Below are 6,000 nucleotides of genomic sequence, written 5' to 3' on the forward strand. Positions count from 1 at the left end.
AGAATTCAACATTCCAAATGGCACAGTCTTTCCCAAATTGAAAAAGAAGTGCTTTACCGAAAGCTTGCCAGTGATAAAAAGTTTAGTGACAATATGTTAAGAGCAGCAAATGGTTTTGCAATACCAAAAGTAAAATGTCTCGCCAAGAAGCCTGGTCAACGCCACCGACCAAGAACAGCTGCAGTGAGGACAAAACCTAAATTTCAAATGTTATTGTTAAATCATATGTATTTATTTATCATGTTTATTTAATCTTAATAATTCATTATTGAAAATATAAAGTTTTGACTATTTTGTTATAATGCAAGTATTCTTACTTCACTTTAAAAAGTATTATCTTACCACCAAAGTTCACATAATTGTTTATAAGCAATGGATAACCGTACAGCATTCAACAATGAGCAAAACCAAACCGTATAATCGTGTATAAAAGACACCGACGTAAAAAAAAATAGGAAAAAAATGAAAGGAGAAAGCACGATCACAATTATCATTCCGCAAAGAATAACTCAGCAGATTTCAAAGTTTAAAGACTTATAACACCTACAAAAGCCTAAAAATAAAAACGTCTTTTGGATATACATGTACATCTATTATAATAATTCTACATTGTATGTCCTTATCATCTATAAAATTTCATGAAATTATGTTGTTTGGTTTCAGAGTAGGTGCGATGATAAAATGTCTCAGTTGTATTATTTCATTTTAAGTTCAAAGAAGTATAACTCCTAGAAAAAAAAATGATTCATAATTTCTTGTCGATCTGCAAATCGAAGAAGTACAAGTTTGAGCTTTCTAAAAAGCTATGGACTGCTTTGCTGTTTTAAAAATTGAAACCAAAGAGTATCATGAACCAACTTCCAATGGAGCTTGTTCACAGTCAGGATTCTACTTCGTCAAAATTACCCCCCATTACGCCAGTTCATTTACACAATCGTAGAAATAGACGCCATTGTAGGGAAGACGTGCTACCAATTTTGCTCTTGGAAACCGATAAATTTATCCACATTGCACCATTACGATCCTTATATGTCAGTTGTATTTTAAAAGACAAATGTATCAAATAGAAGACACGGCATAGGTTTCTGACACAGTATGAATGTGGTCTTATGAACATAAAATCATTTTCTTTGCTTTTGAGCAGTACGCTTTGCTGTTGAATATTTATCCCCTCAAAACAAAAATTTGAAGAATTTTTTTTTTTAATGTTCTGAAATCTGAAATAAGAAAAATTGTATCCCCCAAAAATTCTTATTTACCCCCCCCCCCCCCCCCCCTCCCCCCGCACTTTTTTCATCTCCCGCTTTCCCTAATCCAAAAATAATCTCAATTCAAACATCTAATTGAATTTGCAACAATAACTACTCATTTAAATACATCATTTTATATTAAAATAAAAAATGACATAGTCATGGTAAAAATTAATATTAATTGATAGTAACTTCTAAAAATAAATTTACAGCTAATCATCTCAAGACTTATACTAAAGTTATTATCAAATTTGCGGTCGTATACAAACTGTATCTGCATTCAAATACTCTCACAAGTCATTATACTTTTAACAATTTAAAATTACCGTTAAACCACAATGTATACTATAGGTCTGGGAACAGTATATATTCTAGTCAATATATATGTTCCTGTATAGGTGTATCATTTTGTTGTTGTTATATTTGTATGTGTATCCAATTGTTGGTAATACAAGGGCGGATCAATGCAATCATTTTTAAAAGGGGTGTTCCAAACCCAGGAGAAAAAAGGGGGGTCCAACTATATGCCCCCATTCAAATGCATTTATCGTCCAAAAAAGGGAGGGTTCCAACCCCCGGAACTCTTCCCCTGGATCCGCCACTATTATGTATGTGTAATAGTAGTGTGATTATTATTATTATTATTATTATTATTATTATTATTATTATTATTATAATTATTATTTTATTATTATAAATATGATAGAAATATTACAATTTAATATTTCAACGCAAAAAATGCAAAAAATCTGCTCAAACTTTGAACCCTTTTAAAAAGAATCGATCACTTACAGTTGTGTGTGTTCTCCCGATGGAGCTAAGGAGGCGTTTGTTATTAAACGTAGCTAAAAAGTATATAGGTGCAATTGAGTGATGTTCCACTTTCTTTTTTTTTTATTAAAAAAGTTATTTTGAGGTATTGGGACGCACTTTTGTCTCACCTCTATGTTGAACTAAGTGAATGTGATGATGATTCCTTATATACAATCTGTCTAGGAAAAAACCCTTCAACCATGCTTAGTGATCCCGACTTAGAGTCATTCAAGCGACTGTGCTACATCCACGTAACAAAATCTGAATCCGAATACAATCGTCAATTGAACAATATAGTATAATGCTAGCACATGTAATATCGACAGCACGCGATATAAACTCTTTTGCTCTTGAACTGATCATTTTCATATATATGTCACTATTGCGTATTGCTCACAACTTTATCATTTATATGTTCTGTTATTAATGTTTTAATGTATTGTTCATGATTATATAATTCACGTAATCTCTGTAAAGAGGAAATAAAGATATGAATGAATGAATGAATGAAATGGGACGTAAATCAAATATTTTTCAGACATATATATCACAATATATCGCAATATATGAAAAACGAGATATTGATATAAAAAATAGGGCCAATCTCATTTAAACTTAAAAAATGTAATTTTTTGGAGCACTTAGGTTATTGAAAGAAATTTCTTACATCAGACCTACACTTAGTTCACGAAAGAAATACCTGGAGCAGTTATTTTGTTTGAAGATTTTTTTCTATCAGACCTACACTAAAATAAAATAGGTAGTTACATGAAATTACTACCACGAGTACTTAAACCAAAAACTCTATTCAATCAATGTTTGTCAAAGTTATTGTAAAATAATACTGGTCATTACAGAGACTTGTAAAATACACTCTTTTATGAAAAAAAAAATAATCATGTTGAAACAAGAAACGATCAAATTATACAGATATTTATTCACGATTGACCATTTAAATCCAACATTAGAAGGGGATTTTATAAACCAGCACACACAATGATTAATTTTACCATATATATAGGAGTTTAAATTCAAGATCAATGTGTATATATCAAAGAATTTTACATTGTGTGGTTGATATTGATTATTGAAAAAGTCAAAAAAGAGAACAGGACAACAAGTGTTTGAGAGATTTATGTAAGTAATGAATACTATCATGATGATTGAAGTTTAACATAAAATATTCTTAACTTACTGAATGTACCATTCGGGAAATTACGCATACGTTTTAAATGAAGCTCGTGTGTAATGATTTTATGTTTAGCTTCGTTATTTGGGATAAAATGGCGATGTTTTAATGACAAAATTTGTTCTAAATTCAGACAAACATTCTAAAATATGACAATTCCTAGATCTGCAATAATTAAATGTATTTTATGTTTCAAAAAAATTAAAAACATATTAACTTGAGTTTACTGTGCATTATTTGTGTGTTCCTACAATGGTTACTACAACAAAAAGTTCAAGAAACTGAAAAAGTCTATGTGGCGATTTCGGGTCTAATCTAAATGGTCGAATTTTTGTAATTTGAATTCAGTACACGGGGGTATATATCTGTAAACTGCTGTAAATAAAACTAGTACAAGCGAGAAAACAGAACAATTAAAAAACAACATGCAGAATGAGAAACAAAAACATAATATGTATTTTAAGAAATGACGCCTTGACAATCTGTCTGACATATAGCATTAATTTTGACTGAAGCTTTCTCCATTACAAAAATGGAACATACTACTTTAAAATATGTTTTATTTTGTTTCTTATCGGTTCAAAGTGAAACAATAAAACCGTGTAAACTGTTCAAATGTTTCAAAAGAGCTTATTTTAGATATATTTTGAACTACGAGTGTCCACTTTCTTTACCCAAATCCGCAGGACTAAATTGTATTGTAAACATTCGTTGTAATTTATCAAAATTAGAGTAGATCGATCCTTAATAAAAAAAAAAGTACTGTTGATTTTTTAAGAGACGTTGGTCCCATTTGAAAAGTTACAGAAACAACAGGGCAAAGCATTGTATCCAATATGATTTGTGACTCCTCTTTTACTTTTGGCTTTCCAGTTGGATGTGAATATTGTAATCAAGGATATAAAAGGGGCACTAGCTACGGGCGCATTGCATTTGCGCCAATTTCTTAAAAATCCTATCTTTTATTTGCTCCACAAGGTTATATTCTCCTTTGCGTCATAAAATAAACTTTATTTGCGCCATTTTACAGGTAATACTTGTAGATATAACGGAAAAGTTAAATATTCATTGCTCTAGTATAACGTTTGTCTCTATATAGTATTCTCCACGGATAATTGAATGAGTTCATATTCGTTTCTTCATATATTACAAAACTGAAATTCATTACGGTTTAGAACTAAACCGCCAGATTATCATTATCCAAACATGACATCAGGACCGTCGCTTACAAGTTTTGTGCCAGAACAGACGTATAACTTTACTGTAGTGTGTAGTACTCACAGCTGTCTCATAATTTACTCCAGTGTATAGTGCTTTCTTTAAGGTTTTATTATTCGGTTTTATTTAACATAAATGTGTTCTAACAAGGGTTTGACATAACTCGTATGGTTTTATGATGACTGATTTTTGAGTAATATGTTTAATAATCCAAACAAAAACTGCCGTTATCATCAAAAGTCTTTTTTTTTAAATCTATTTTTTATACTATTTACCTGTATTTACCTGTAATATTGGCGCAAATGAAATGTTTCATTTTAAATGCGCAAATGAAACAGGATTTGTGGCGCAAATGAAGGATTTATTTTGGCGCAAATGAAAGAATTTTTTTGGCGCAAATGAAACGCCAATAAGCGCAGAAGCGAAGCACTGCTAGCTACGAGATGAATAAAAAATCTAAAGTTTGGTTTTTTTTCAATTAAGGAATGACTGTAATATTTTTTCTGTCTATGAAGAAATAACTTAAAAATATGGTGTACACTGAATAACGCGCGTAGCGGGTTATTTAACAGTGTGCACCACATTTTTTATGTTATTTCGAATAGACAGAAAAATATATTACATTCGCTTTTGCTCTCTATTTATATCTCTATTTATGTTTATATCGCTTATATGACCATCGAAGGTCTTTGGAAGTTTACTCGATAGCTAATTAGATGGCGTCAAAAACTGAAATACACATGAAACGAAGCTACATGTTATCGAGCTGTAAATTGTTTATTTTTACACGGTTATAAATCAAATATGAGAATTTGAGTCAATTTGATATTTCAACAACTAATTCCCCTTAAAATACCCACCTTTCCCCCAAAATTTACATGAACAATTGTTTTAATTCATAATAATTCAATTCATTTCGAAGTGTTATTGCCATATAAATTTTAGTTTGTGACATATAACAACAACAAAAACAAATGAAGACAATAACTTAACAACTCAATATGCACAAATTCGGGTAAATATTAAAGGGTCCCCTGTCCTCAGTTCCATTGACTTTTTTTATAAAGGATATAAGTTTATTCACTTGTGTTGGTGTTGATGGGTTAAGTATATATATAACTTTGTCATTGTCATTGAGATTAGCAAATGAATTATTTTCTATGTTAATGCGTTTAACATATGCTAATCTTATATTTGAATTGTGAGAACAATTTGTTAAGAAATGTTTCTCATCATCTAATACTTTGCATTTTTTGCTAAGTCTCTCTTCGCGAGGAATTCTAAAATGCCTTCCATTTTCGATTAATAATGAGTGATCATTGATTCTAAGTTTTGTAATTAATTATCTAAATTCAAAGTTTGAGTTAGAGAGTTTAGGTTTTATCAATAGATTTGAATCAAGTCCTTTATAAAAAATTAATTTACTTTCATCATCAATAGATCTCAACTTATCCATATCCAGGTTGTTGTAGTATAGGTTTGTTTAGGGTTTAATGTAGTTTTTAATATTTTTTAATTGTTTTAAATTAT

The sequence above is a fragment of the Mytilus trossulus genome, chromosome 8 (genome assembly GCF_036588685.1).
Source record: "Mytilus trossulus isolate FHL-02 chromosome 8, PNRI_Mtr1.1.1.hap1, whole genome shotgun sequence".
Taxonomy (NCBI): Eukaryota; Metazoa; Mollusca; class Bivalvia; order Mytilida; family Mytilidae; genus Mytilus; species Mytilus trossulus.